The sequence below is a fragment of the Rhinatrema bivittatum genome, chromosome 2, assembly GCF_901001135.1.
Source record: "Rhinatrema bivittatum chromosome 2, aRhiBiv1.1, whole genome shotgun sequence".
Lineage (NCBI taxonomy): Eukaryota > Metazoa > Chordata > Amphibia > Gymnophiona > Rhinatrematidae > Rhinatrema > Rhinatrema bivittatum.
The window spans coordinates 393,222,778-393,238,295 of record NC_042616.1 but is presented as its reverse complement, the minus strand read 5'-3'; the positions used below and the strand labels follow the sequence as shown (position 1 = coordinate 393,238,295).

General features: G+C 47.7%; 1 non-coding gene across 1 annotated transcript; it reads left to right on the top strand.

Moving 5' to 3' along the window:
• The first annotated feature begins 238 nt into the window (after positions 1 to 238).
• On the top strand, positions 239 to 312 carry TRNAT-AGU. The gene has a single exon. It is a non-coding gene; the product is annotated as a tRNA-Thr (tRNA).
• Positions 313 to 15,518: the final 15,206 nt, after the last annotated feature.

Here is a 15,518-nt window from a genome sequence, read left to right as displayed (position 1 = left end):
AAAAAAAAAAATTTTCAAGAATGAGTAAATATAAAGGTAATTGCGTGTGAAGCCGTATACAAAAACGGAGGTAAGAGAGAGTTTTTCTTTCAGTTTTTGAAGCATAGATCTTCTCCCTCTGCTGTGGGACTCTACTTTGCCTTTTCTTTCTTGCCTTGGTATAAAGCTTCGGCGCTGCGGTGCAGAAGCGCAAAGCACTAAAGAGTGTGAGAAACGGGGCAGAGAATCAGCACAGCGCGGCGCCGTGGCTTAGTTGGTTAAAGCGCCTGTCTAGTAAACAGGAGATCCTGGGTTCGAATCCCAGCGGTGCCTTGTTTTACGTTGTCTTTATTCATTTAATTTTATTTCTTAAAAAAAAAAAAGGTAATTTTACTTCAAGCGGTTTTATTCTCCAGTGGCTAGTCAGATTCTCCGCGTTAATGTCATAATTTTGTTTTCGTTTTCTTGGATCGTTTAAAGCGACTAGGCTCGATAAATACAAAAAGGGAACACTCTCTTAAAAGGGATGCTGATATAAGCTGCCTATTTTTTTTCCTGACAAATGTGATTCTTATTCGCCTGCTGCTCAACTTTTCTGCGGACTGTAGTTTCGAGCACGTAGACGTGGGGGGGAAGGACGTTTTCTGATTGGTCCGTTTCTGTTATCAGCTGCTTTGGGGTTGGCTGCCGCGTCTAGAATGGCCGAAAGAAGCCTCAAAGTCACTTTGTATTCATTTTTCTTTAACGCGCATGATTTGTTTTCACAATTAAAGTGCACAGCATTAACAGTAGTAGACCGATATATTGGCAGAATATGTGCTAGGAATAAAAACAATTCTACTGAATGAAATCTTACCCTCCCCCCCCTACAATATGCACCAAAGAGATGTCCCTTAACGGTATTCAATTCTAGGATATTAGAGGACTGAATAATTGAAAGTTCAGTTTGAAATAAAACAAACCATTCATTTATGATTTAAAAAAACACTATAGGGATTTTATTGCAGAGGTTCTTTTTGGTATGATGTCACAGAAAAATGTCATGGTTTAAAATACGTAAGTATCTCTGTTCTTTGATAGGAAAATGGAAGTGAATTCAGAAGAGTATTTGAAAATGTAATTTCCACCACTGACACTGTGCAAAATGTTTTTATTATTGTTGCTAACAAACCCGGATCGCATCAGTAATGACGTTAGTTGAATTTTTGTTTTGCAAAATACATTGGTCTGAAGCTAAGAAAAGTAGGAGGATCTCATATAATCTTTTGGGCACTTGCTGGTTGTTTCTATCTGTGAAACTTACATTACCTTGGGGATACGACTGTGCTGGTTCAATTTCCATTTTACCAACGCTGGGGTGGGTCACTGCTGAGCATGTTTGCATAAGATTAGTCAGCTCTGATTAATGTGGCCTTTTGGTTGACCTGCTGTTATACAATCTGGGCATTTTTGGGATGATAAATCTATTTTTTACCTTTATCCCAGAAAAATAATTATTAATTATGACGGTTCCATAAAGGTTTAAACTATTATTGAGTTACTTCAGATTAAAACTGGGTTAGGATTGGCTCTTCCAGACCAAACCAGCTCTTACATCTCTTCTTCCCTCTCTTAAATCTGCTTCCCTCATTTATACAAAACCCTTACTCCAATTCTAGAAGGGAAAGAGTACTAATCTAATGTGATCCAATTCTCCTTTTCCTAATTTTTAAAAATGTGAAATAGGAGAGATTTGATGACAAATATTTATAACAAGTTTATGACCTGACCAGTTTTGGTGGAAAAGCTGGTTCTCAACATATAATCACGTCATAGCAACCACCCTGACAAATACTATTGACTTTAATTGGCACCCAGCCAACAATGCGAACAATTAGGAAATGAAAGGGAAAATATGTTTAAAGGCTAATGGAATAAGGGAATGAAGGCAGAAGAGCAAAGGCACAATCAAGAAAACACAGCTAAGGCAATTAAGCAAGAGGGAGAAGACTTTATGGGCTTCATTTAAAAAACAGTTTTTTCCATAGACACAGAATGGGAGTAATACCTTAGTAAATCAAGTCCTATGTCAGTGATAAAGGAAGTACAGAGATTGAAAGACTGAAGGGTGTAAAGAAATGTGGAGGAGGATATAGCAGAACAGAAACACTGCAGAAATAATTCTGTGCGGTGTTTACTGAAGAAGAGGTTGGAGAAGGACCACTCATAAACAGAAGGGGTTTGTATGGTAAAGGGGTAGATGCCTCTACATCTACAGAGGACAGAGTTTGCCTAGAACTAGCAAAACTGAGAGTAGATAAGGCAATGGAATTAGAGAGAATGCATCTTGTTGATATTCAAAGAATTTATGGGTCGATACAGTAAAAATCGCGGGAGAGTGGGCGAGTGCCCGCTCTCCCGGCACGTGCACAGGCCACTCTCCTGTGCGCGGGATACAGTAATTTAATTTATTTAAATTAGGGCCAGCGGTAAAAAGAGGCACTAGGGACACTAGCGCGCCCTAGCGCCTCTTTTTGGACAGGAGCGGCAGCTGTCGGCGGGTTTGACAGCCGACGCTCAATTTTGCCGGCGTCGGTTCTCGAGCCCACTGGCAGCCACGGGTTCAGAAACCGGACGCTGGCAAAATTGGGCATCCGGTTTTCAACCCGCGAGCTGCGGGCCTATTTCAAAAATGTTTTTCTATTTTTTTTACTTTTTTTAACTTTTGGGACCTCCGACTTAATATCGCCATGATATTAAGTCGGAGAGTGCACAGAAAAGCAGTTTTTACTGCTTTTCTGTGCACTTCCCCGGCGCCGGCAGAAATTAACGCCTACCTTTGGGTAGGTGCTAATTTCTTAAAGTAAAATGTGCGGCTTGGCTGCACATTTTACTTACTGAATCTCGCGGGAATACCTAATAGGGCCATCAACATGCATTTGCATGTTGCGGGCGCTATTAGGTTCAGGGGGGGGGGGTGTTGGAAGCGCGTTTTCGACGCACTATTACCCCTTACTGAATAAGGGGTAAAGCTAGTGCGTCAAAAACGCTCGTTCAATCGCGGGTTAACAGTGCGCTCCGCCGGAGCACACTGTACTCTATTGGCCTGATAGCGAGGTTCTGGCTGTTGCACAGTTCTGTGGAGACATGCATGGAGGAGGAAGGGGCAGTGTCTCTCTTCTCATGTAAAGAGGTAATCAATGTTTTCTCTAATTTTTTTCTGGGGAGGGGCACTACACTTATTCACAGAATTTTGGAAGTGAATGGATGTCCTCCCTCCTCATTTTTTTCTCTCTCGTGCTCCAGCTCTCTCTGAGATGGTTGACTATCTTTCCTGTAAATACTGTTCTAGTAAGTTCGTTCTTTATTAAACTTGACAGACATAATTTTTTTTATTGTTTATTTATGCAATTTTATACAAAGTATTTTAACAACTTTGTTACAGAAATTAGAGAATAACATAAGTAAAAAAAAGGGGGGGGGGGGGGGGAAGGATCAAAAAGCAAAACTCTAAATCCAAGAGATTTTACACTCATACATTCAGCCATAATTACTTATTTTAAGTAACTAAAAATAATGTTATCCTCATAAATACTGAAGAAGAACAGTGAGGAAGGGGGCAAAATTTAAAGGAGTAAAATGAAAGAAAATGAGATGAAAGCTATAGCAGGTATAGGACACCAAACAAACTAAATGCCGATCCTATTATAACACTATGAATCTGTGAGAACTAGAGAGGACGTAATTATTTTCCTAGAAAAGTCTCAGAATGAAACTTCACCAAACATTTTGTGGCGCTGGAGGTGGACCCTTGGCCTGGCACAGGATTGATAGGGCCCTCTGAGGGATCCCAGAGGGCGCCTGCCGCCAGGAGGCGGAGCACACGAGGAGACAGAGGCTGACAGGAACTTCACCAATAACGGTCCGGGAGCTTAGCGGGTTGAGCCCTTGGATAGGGGGGCCTCTGGGGGTCTCCCGGAGAGATGATGGAGAAGTGTGCCCACCAAGAGAAGAGGGCTGTCGGTGAACAGGCGAGCTAGACCGGAACTGAAAGTACCGGAGACCACGGGAACAAGGCAGGAACTGAAGGTCTTCTGGGTAGGATAGGCAGCACCTAGTGGTCCAGCTCGAAGAAAGCCGCGGGCGGTGTAAAAGCAGGCGGATCTGGTGGTCACAGGAGGAGCAAAGAGAGTGTCCGAATGGAGCGCAAGGGTCAAAGCCAGGGTATCCGTCCGAGGATGGTCAGCCAAAGCGAGGGTTGGTTCCAGGTATCAGTCCGAGGGTAGTCAAAGGCAAGCAGAGGTCAGTTCTAAATATCAGTCCAAGCAAGGTCAAAGACAGGCCGAGGTCAGTACCGGGTATCATTCCGAGAGGGTACAACCTGGGTAGAGGAACGTGGAACAGGACTCAGTAACAGACGCTGGAACACAGGAGCAGACGCAGGAACACTGGAACAGGCTCTAGAACACAGGAACGCAAGAACACTGGAACTAGCAGAGGAACAAAGACAGCAACTAGCTTCACACTGAGGTGACGCCCCGATTGCCAAGGCGAGGGACTGAGGTGCAGGCCCTTGCTTAAGTACTGTGCTTATGTGACATCATCAGGGCGCGCCATGGAGCAGTTTCCCGCCCCTGGCCCTTTAAAGGGTTGGCTGGTCCTTGCCCGCGCATCTAGGGGCAGAGCCGAAGCAGCAGAAGATGCCGAGCGTGGCGCAGAGAGCGAGGCCTGGGACACCGACGCGCTGGAGGGAGCCGGGGACGCCGAAGCGCTGGAGGGAGCCGGGGACACCGCTGCCCGAGGCCAAGGATATAGCCGGTTTGCCGCGGCAGCGGGGGAGGTGAGTCCGGGACCCGAGGAGCTAGGAAGAAGGTGAGCAGGCCCGGGCGCAGTCCTGGTGTGGACGAGGCGTGCAACACATTTACAAGGCTAGCGTAATAGGAAAGTTGCCCCCAGTTCGAGTATCCTTCCTAAGGGTCAGAAAGCCTTTGCTGAGTTAACCTTGAAATGTCTGGAAAATTCCAAGATTCTACCCATAGAAAGGAGAATTTAGATTTTTCAAATATAATGTCATCAATTTAGATAAATCTGTGTCAAGAACAAAAGAAATTAACAAAGTGGCTCTTTCTATAATTTCTGATCTTGATGACTCTAAAAACACAGTAAGATTCAAAGGGGGAAACTGAGATTTAACAGAGGCACCAGTAGATAGTTGAGAAGGTGAAGACAAAAAGGTAATTTTGTTAATTGAGGGAAGTTCACCAGGAGGAATACCAAGAACTTGCGAGAAATATTTCTTTTAGGTAACCTCAGGAAGTTCACCCAAAATTTTAGGAAAATTAAGGATCCAAAGATTCAAATGGCAAGAATTCTCCAACAGTTCAAGCATGTTGCGTCCGTCGCTGCTCGACACCCTCACTCCGCCCTCTTTACCTCTGTAGCAACCCCCTCCGGGTCTGATGGACGGCTGGTTGCCGCGGGTCTCCATGCCATCTCCCTCCGGTGTCCCTGGACCGGTTCGACGTTGCAGATCCGCCATGTTTGCCTGATGACCTGGGGCGCGCGTGTGCGTGCGCTCTGATTGAAGTACCAGCAAGGGCGCGAACCTCAGGGGCGTCCCCCTGAGATGACGTCATCCGCTTCCAATATTTAAAGGACGGAAGGACAAATACGGATACGTTTCCTCCAAGCTACTCTGCCTCCTCAGACTTACCAGAGGTACCCGCTCCTTGGGGCCTCGCTCTCTCTTTACCTTTCAGATTACAGATAGGAACCTGTACTCGCTCCTCGAGGGCCCATGTTCCTGGAGACTCTGAAGATTCTCTACTGCCTGGAAGATATTGCTACTACAAACAACTGTGAGTTACCATTGCTCTCTCAGAGCTTACCCTGGAACCAGGTGGTCGCTCCTCGAGGGCCTATACCGTTCCAGCTCCTGAGCTTTCTTGAGACCTTATTTGAGTTTTGTCATCTAGTTCTGTTCATGAACTCTGTCTACTCTGCCTACTCACGTTCTACAGTTTCTCAACAGCTCAGCCATCCTGGATCGCTGTTCCAGTACCTGAGGGACTACAGCCCTGCCGGGCATGTCAGCTCACTACTGCCACCTCTGGTGGCTTTATCACCTGTTTAATAAAAACACTAATGTGTGTCTGTCTCCATACTCAAGCCTAGCTGGTGGTCCCTCTCTGGATATCCTCCCAAGGACGTGGTCATCTGCCACCGGCCCAGGGATCCACCCACAACTATATCAAAGACTACTAACTCCTCCTTCTTTGGAGTCAATCATAACAGAACTCCCAGCTCTAACATAGAGCTTTCCTACAGATTGCTACTCCTATTTGATTGCTCCGCCCATCCGGCATCAGATCACAACAGATTGCTAACTCTTAGCAGAAAGTCTAACAGATTCATTACACTATTTCTCTATATTCCTACAGTCCCTGAATGTAATCTGCTTTGAAGTGCCGAAAAGTGGCATAAAAAATCAAAAAAATAAATAATTTTACTGCATTTTAACAATTATTTTTCTATATTCTGTTCATTTTTTATGAACAACATTTTTGTCACAACAGGCATATAATTTATTTTTAGTAATCAAACATTTTGTAAGTGGAATAACCACATTCAGCATTTTAACCTTCTGCCAATACACCTGAGGTATGTGTACATATATTTTTAGAACTAGACAATTGTAATATGTTATATCCTACCTAACATACTGCACTTCTAGGTTTTCGTTGGTTAACATTTAATGATTCAGAATCTCTTGGGTCTCAATGCTATTGTCATAGAGTGTGAGTCTTTGACTGTGACGTGCTTGACATAGCCTAGAGGGCGAACCCACTAGGCCCACCCTGACAGCAGGTGGTCACGCTGTCAGGATTTCTGGACTTGGGGTACATCACCCCAGGAGCAGAACAGGACTGCAAGGCTGGATGCTGGGCAAGACTAGAACATAAGAAAATGCCATACTGGGTCAGACCAAGGGTCCATCAAGCCCAGCATCCTGTTTCCAACAGTGGCCAATCCAGGCCATAAGAACCTGGCAAGTACCCAAAAACTAAGTCTATTCCATGTTACCATTGCTAATGGCAGTGGCTATTCTCTAAGTGAACTTAATAGCAGGTAATGGACTTCTCCTCCAAAAACTTATCCAATCCTTTTTTAAACACAGCTATACTAACTGCACTAACCACATCCTCTGGCAACAAATTCCAGAGTTTAATTGTGCGTTGAGTAAAAAAGAACTTTCTCAGATTAGTTTTAAATGTGCCCCATGCTAACTTCATGGAGTGCCCCCTAGTCTTTCTACTATCCGAAAGAGTAAATAACCGATTCACATCTACCCGTTCTTGAGCTCTCATGATTTTAAACACCTCTATCATATGCCCCCTCAGTCGTCTCTTCTCCAAGCTGAATAGTCCTAACCTCTTTAGTCTTTCCTCATAGGGGAGTTGTTCCATTCCCCTTATCATTTTGGTAGCCCTTCTCTGTACTTTCTGCATCGCAATTATATCTTTTTTGAGATGCGGCGACCAGAATTGTACAAAGTATTCAAGGTGCGGTCTCACCATGGAGCGATACAGAGGCATTATGACATTTTCCGTTTTATTCACCATTCCCTTTCTAATAATTCCCAACATTCTGTTTGCTTTTTTGACTGCCGCAGCACACTGAACCTACGATTTCAATGTGTTATCCACTATGACACTTAGATCTCTTTCTTGGGTTGTAGCACCTAATATGGAACCCAACATTGTGTAATTATAGCATGGGTTATTTTTCCCTATATGCATCACCTTGCACTTATCCACATTAAATTTCATCTGCCATTTGGATGCCCAATTTTCCAGTCTCACAAGGTCTTCCTGCAATTTATCACAATTCTGCCTAGCCAGCCCCCTCCCCTGCAGGTTGGGCTCTTGGGTTCTGGGGACCAGTAGGACTCTGCTGTGGCAATACATTATAGTGAGTCTATGCAGGTGGAAGCGAGGCTGGTCGGGCAGGCTGGAAAGTCGGGCAGGCTGGAAAGTCTGGAGCAAGACCTGGACAGTCTGAGTAGTCTGGAACAAGGCTGACCCTAGATACAGGAACAAGACACAGAGCTGGGACTGGTACTGAACACAGATACAGACAAACTGGAACTGGACAAGGACTAGAACTAGGGATAGGATGGGCAAGCCAATACATAGGCAAGACAGGGAAAGGATACTAAGGCTAGGACTGGGCAGGACAGGACTAGTCAAGGCAGACAAGGACAGGACTGGACAAGATCTAGACAAGACAACACAGAACAAAGAACACAAAGACTTGAAGGTAGTGATATAGAAGGCCCATAGGCCACTAGGCATAAGGCAGGAAGTCCAGTAAGCAAGGAGAGGCCTGGAGAGGCCACAGAGCAAGAAGCAAGGTAAGGTCAGTCCTGAAGGCCACAGGGCAAAGCAAGGCCTTTAGGCCACAGAGCAAGGTAAGACATGGGAGCAGGCCCAGAAGCAACAGGGCAGGGGGCAAGATAGCAGATCCAAGGAGCAAGAAGGCCCAAAGGCCACAAGGCAAGCCAAGGCCTGGATAGGCTGCAAGGCAAGGAGCAAGGCCCAGAACAAGGCAAGGCAAGGGAAGGCAAGGAACAGCGGCCAGGTCAAAAAGCCAAGGGTGACTCCATGAAGAGGCAAGGGTGAAGTGGCAAGGTTAGGTTGTATAGGGCTGGAGCATGGGTGGTGAGGGCAGTGAGGAGCTTGGCAAGGCTGGAGATCAAGCTCGCTGAGGACTCTTGGTGGAGCAGAGGCTGCAAGGCAGGCTAAGTCAGGAGCTTGGGGGCCCAAAAGTTCCTTTTGGGCCCAACGAGGGTCCCGGAGCGAACCCGCGGGGAATCACGTGACGCCACGTCACTCCGACGTGGCGCCGACGTCATGTGCTCCTCGCAAAGGAGCTCAGAAATGGCGTCCTGACTCCCCGCTGGATCATCAGGGAGTTGTGGTAAGTCTTGGGGGGGGGATTAAGGAGGGTGAGGGGTTTAAATTTTTATTTAGGCTCAACAATCACGATTTCCAACGTATTCAACATAGCTATGTTGAATAAGTTGGAAATCCGATCGTTTTCACCTCATCACTTTTTTAAGTTAAAAAAAAAAAAAAGTTGCGTTTTACATTTAAGTTCAAAACGAATGCACACCCCTAGAAACAGATCCCTGCCATGCAACCGGTGTCTAGCGCTTAATTTATCAAAGGGAATTATACCTCCCGGTTCCCAAATATGAGCTAATTGAAATATTCCACAAGAACGCCATCTATGGAAGACCGCCGATTGTTGACCTGGCAGAAATGAAGTGTTGTGAAATAAATAAGTGCTATGATAGGATACCCTGCTTCCTACTAGCATAGTCTTCCAGCGAGACCAGACAGTGTAGGAGGTCAGGACAGTTTCAGGTAGCGCAGGGGTATTAGCCCACGTATGTTTAGGTTGCCACAGTAAAGCTGCCAGGGGCATATTCCCTATCATAGCCTGTTCTAGTTTAACCCATAATGGTTGTCTATCCCTCTTGTGCCAGTCGACGACGGCTTTCAGGTGTGCCGCGGCATGATACCAATGTAGATTGGGGACACCCAGGCCCCCCTGTATTTTAGGTCTAAATAATACTTTTTTGGACACTCTCGGTTGTTTTCCCTTCCAAATAAATTTCAATAACCTTTTCTGCCATTTATCAAGCAATTTAGAAGGAATTGCTATAGGGAGTGTCTGAAATAAGTATAAAAGTCTGGGTAAAATGTTCATTTTAAGAACTGCTATTCGACCCAGCCAAGAAATATGATAGCGGTCCCATTCTTCCAGGTTTTTATAAATTTTGTCCATTAGCAGAGGGTAATTTAGTTGGAATAAGTCTTCCCCAGCTCCAAGATGAACGCCCAAGTATTTAATTTTCGTGTTCAACATCGGAAAGGATGAGTCTGTTTAAGTTGGTCTACCATTGAAGCTGGAGCTGAAACATTTAGGAGTTCAGATTTTTCCCAATTTAGTTTAAATCCCGATACCCTTCCAAATTCTAAGAGCTCTTGACTGATAGCAGGGAGGGATGTGAGTGGATCAGTTATTGTGAAAAGAATATCGTCGGCGAAGAGGGATAGTTTGGAGGTAAAGTCTCCCACCGATATGCCAGATATTTGTGTATTGTTTCGAATTTTATTCGTAAAGGGCTCTAAAAATATTGCAAATAGGAGGGGTGATAGCGAGCACCCCTGTCGGGTGCCTCTGCCTATCGGAAAAGTATCGGAGTATCCCCCATTCACCTTCAGTCGTGCCCAAGGAGCATCGTACAGTTTCTTTATCCACCCCAAAAAGTGATCCCCTACCTGTATGGCCTTAAGAATGTGAAACAGAAATGACCAATGAACAAAATCAAAGGCCTTCTCTGCGTCAACTGCCAGTAAAAGACTAGGCACTGCCCTCTGTTTAGCCCACCGAATAGCGTTAATGGTCTTGCGAACATTATCCGAGGCCATGCGACCAGGAATAAATCCAGATTGGTCAGGATGTATAAGACCAGGCAGAATAGCGTTTAATCTATTAGCAAGGATCTTCGCCAGCAGTTTCAAATCCAAATTTATTAAGGAGATTGGCCTATATGAGCCACAAAGTGTAGGGTCCCTGCCTGGTTTGGCCAATATTGTTATACCTGCGGTATTGGATACCGCCGATAGCGACCCCGTAGACCTTAAAGAATTAAACAATTGCACCAACACAGGTGTCAGGGTCTCCGCGTATTTCTTATAAAAGGTAGCCGTGAAGCTGTCCAGACCTGGGGATTTGCCTTTTTTTAAGCTCTTGATAGCCCAGGAAATCTCAGCCCCATTAATCTCTTTATCTAATAGTTCTTGCTGTTTGAGTGTTAAATGTGGCAGAGGAATATCCTTCAAATATTGCTGGATCTGGTCATCCTGTATGGCAACATTTGTAGCATACAGCTCTGTATAAAAGTGTAAAAAGCGCTGGCGAATATCTCAGGGATCATGTTGAGCCAATCCTTTTTTAAACACAGCTATACTAACTGCACTAACTACACCCTCTTGTTATGGGAGTCTCAGTGTAGTGGACCCTTGGGCCAACCTGCAGGAGACTGGGAAAGGTGTTCAAAATTCTCTAGTATACCACAGGACTGGGAACTGGAACCAGACTAGGACAGTAGGTCAGTACTGTAACAGGGTTCGGGTTCTGGAACCAGGCAGAAACTATAGCCGGACTCGGGTACTGGAACCAGGCAGGAACTGTAGCAAGACTCGGGTACTGGAACCAGGCAGAAACTGTAGCAAGACTCGGGTACTGGAATCAGGCAGGAACTGTAGCTGGCGAGCAGGAACCAAGCAGGCACTGCAGCTGACAAGCAGGAACCAAGCAGGCACTGTAGCTGGCGAGCAGGAACCAAGCAGGCTCTGTAGCTGGCAAGCAGGAACCAAGCAGGCACTGCAGCTGACAAGCAGGAGCCAAGCAGGCACTGTAGCTGGCAAGTAGGAGCCAAGCAGGTACTGTAGCAGGTAAACAGGAACCAAGCAGGTACTGTAGCAGGAACGGAGCGATGTAGCAAGGCAGGTCACTCCGGGGCACAACGCAACAGGGAACCTGGAGGTAAACCCGTTGCAAGGCGAAGACTGGATGGCCGCGGCCGGCTTATCAAGGCCGTGGCATCTGACATCAGGAATTGGGCGGAGTCACCACTGGCGGGAAACGGCCTAGAAAAGCGCCCAAGTGGCGCGCGCGCCTAGAGGCAGGGTGTCCATAGCAGGCTTCCCGGTGGCGCGGCCCTCACAGGGACGCCGTCGAACAGGCCAGGAACTAGGCCAACGAAAGCGGGAACAGGTCAAGGAACACAGAGGTAAGGGTCTGGTCGCAGTGCTCGCGGCCAGAACCGCAACAGTACCTCCCCTCTTACGCCCCCTCTTAGCCGGTCTGGGTTTACTCGGGTGGTCCAGATGGAACTGCCGTAATAGGTCTTTATCAAGGATGTTACGGGCCGGTTCCCAAGAATTATCCTCGGGTCCGCAACCCTCCCAGGCAAGCAGGTATTCCCATCGGCGTTGGTGAAACCGGACATCCAAGACCTCATGTACTTGATACATGACCTCGTTCGGTACTGAAGGATCCGATGGTTCAGAAGCCCGGGAGTGGTATCTGGATAAAATAAGAGGCTTCAGCAAAGACACATGGAACACATCATGTATGCGCATGGAGGAGCGTAGGCGTAGTCGGCACGAGACTGCTCTCACACGTTCGGCGACTTGAAAAGGCCCACAGAATCTTGGAGTTAGTCTTCGAGACGGAATACGTAGCTGTAGATTTTTAGTACTTAGCCAGACACGGTCTCCTGGGAGGAAGATAGGTGCGGGCTGACGATGTCTACCTGTCCATTTCTTGGCGAACTGGCCGGCTTTACGGATCTTTCCCTGGATAAACGTCCACAAGGAAAGAAGCTGGCGGTCTGAAAGTTGCACTGCCGGGAGTGCACTAGGCTCAGGTGAAGGCAAGGGCGGTCGAAGTTGCTTCCCGATGAGTGGTTTTTGCACGGCGCAGGTCGGGCATGAGCTCACAAAAGTCTGGACGTCCTGTCTCACCGTCGGCCACCAGTAGAATCTGTTCAACAAGTCTAAAGTCCCTTTCCAGCCAGCATGGCCCCCAGTGAGGGAGTCATGGGCCCAAGTGAGAACTGCTCTCCGGGAGCGATGTGGAACGACGGTCTTCCCTTGGGAGGACACCAGGGTTGCTGCAAGACTTACTTTCACAGGATCCAAAATATACTGAGGTGTGTCAAGAGTCTCTTCGACCTCAGAGGAACGCGAGAGCGCGTCAGCTCGAAAATTCTTAGAGCCGGGCTGATAGCGTAAGGTGAAGTCAAACCGATCAAAAAACAGCAACCAGCGGGCTTGTCTCGGATTCAGGCTTTGGGCTTGCTTCAAGAATGCTAGGTTTTTGTGATCGGTGTAAATCATAACCGGGTGGTTGGCTCCTTCCAACCACTGTCTCCATTCCTCCAGGGCAAGTTTCACGGCTAGCAACTCTTTGTCACCAACACAGTAGTTGCTCTCAGCCGGGGAGAATTTCTTCGAGAAATATGAACAGGGCAACAATTGTCCAGAATCAGAGTACTGGCTCAGCACGGCCCCCACGGCCACATTGGAGGCATCAACTTCCACCACAAAGGGCCGGCTGGGATCTGGACGACGAAGGCAGGTGTCTAACAAGAAGGCTTCCTTAAGGGCCTCAAAAGCTTGGCAGGCAGAAGCAGGCCAATCCACCGCGTTAGCCCCCTTTCGGGTGAGGGCAGTCAACGGGGCCACAATACGAGAGTAGTTAGGAATAAAGTGACGGTAGAAATTGGAAAAGCTGAGGAAGCATTGCAACGCTTTAAGACTCCTCGGCCGGGGCCAATTCTTAATAGCCGCCACTCTCTCAGGATCCATTTGAAAGCCTGCTGCAGAGACTATGTAGCCTAGGAATGGCAAGGACGTCTTCTCAAAGCTACATTTTTCCAGTTTCGCATACAGACCATGCTCCCTAAGTATTTGGAGCACTTGACGGACATGTTGACGGTGTGAAGGCAGGTTCTGGGAGTAGACTAACACTTCGTCGAGGTAACAGATTACGCAGGAGTTCAGAAGATCCCCTAACACCTCATTCGTACAGTGTTGGGACACTGCTGGAGCATTACGTAAGTCCAACTTTGTGAAAATTTTCACTCCCTGGAGCCTATTGAGAAGCTCCAGGAATAACGGGAGCGGGAAGGGGTCCCGCTTAATAAAGAAATTTAGGCCTCGGTAGTCTAAGCACGGTCTCAGCGAGCAGGCTTGCTCGCTAACCAGGAAGGAGCCTGCCCCTGCAGGCAACTTGGGCGGGCAATACTGCGGAAGGATCTCCGCCTTGGTCTTGGAAAATGCGTCCGTAAATTCCTCATGAGGTGCAGGAGGACCTAAGGCAGAGTGCATCAACAGAAGGGCAGGACTCTTAGGCACTTTCATACAATTAGCTAGACAGAAAGGACACCAGTTGATAATCTGTAAGGTATCCCACTGAATTGTGGGCGAATGCTTCTTTAACCACGGCAACCCTAGCACCACAGGGTGGACAGCCTTATCCAACATTAGGAAAGCTATCTCCTCCGAATGGATCGCCCCGGTGCGGACAGTAATGGGTGCCGTGGACATCTGGACAGGTCCTGGAAGGAGCGTCCCCTGGATGGAGGTAATTCGTAATGGGACCTCCCATCTATGTGTAGGGATTCGCAACTGGGAGACTAAGTCCTGCAGGATGAAATCACCTCCGGCTCCAGAATTCAGGAACACCATCGTCTCAAAGGAGCCTCCGGGATACTCCAGGATAACAGGGATGGTACATTGAGGAGCTGTAGCACAGCCTAGGAGGAGCTCCTCCCGACCTCCTAGGCTTTGGCGTTTTCCGCACACTCCTGGCAGTGTGCCAAGAAGTGGCCCTTCTGACCACAATACAAACACAACTTCAACGAACGGCGATGTTCCCTTTCTTCAGCAGAAAGCGGGGCCCGTCCCAGCTGCAGGGGTTCGCAGGTGGGAGCATCTGGACAAGAAATCTTGGGCGAGGGGACAGGTCTTGGCCCACGAGCCGGACTCTGGCGAGAGGAGCGCTGCTCCTTGGCCCGTTGTTGTAGGCGGCGGTCAATACGGGCAGCCATCTCTATCAAGGCGTTGAGGTCCTCCGGCAGATCTCGAGCAGCAATTTCATCCTTTATGCGTCTGGAAAGGCCTTCCAGGAAGATGGCCTTAAGACTACCCTCTTGCCAACCTACTTCTTGGGCTAAAGTCCGAAATCCAAAGCATAATCTGCCAAGGAGCGAGCCCCCTGACGAAGTTGCAGAAGATCAGATGTAACCGTAGCTACCCGGGCGGGCTCATCAAAGGCCTGGCAAAAGTTCGTGATGAACTGTTGTAAGTCCGTTAGCGAAGAATCATTGTTTTCCCAAAGGGGAGAAGCCCATATTAAGGCTTTCCCATCAAGCAGGGACAGGATATATGCCACTTTCACCGCATCTGAGGGAAACTGCCGAGGCAACAAAGAGAACCGTACAAAACATTGGTTCAAAAAGCCGCGGCAGGTCCTTAAATCACCAGCGTAGCAAGAGGGTGCCGGCAGCTGAGTCACTGAAGAGTCTTGACCCTCGGGGGCTGGTTCTGGGGCAGACGGGGCCCTGGCATCCAATCGGGCTGATAACTCCCCTACCGAACCAGTAAGGACCTCGAGGTACTGTTTTTGATACTGCAGATGATGGGCCAACCCAGACAGGTCCAAGGGGACAGGCACATCCGCCGAGTCCATGGCCTTGCAATCTGTTATGGGAGTCTCAGTTTAGTGGACCCTTGGGCCGAACTGCAGGAGACTGAAAAAGGTATTCAAAAGTCTCTAGTATATCACAGGCCGGGAGGCAGACGTTCAGGCTGGACATAGAGGTGCTCTTCACCCTGGAAGCTGGTACTCCCCTGGGAGGAGCCCGTAGGAGCCCAGCTGCTGGGACTTGGGTGGCTTCACCTTTGGAAGCCGGAGCC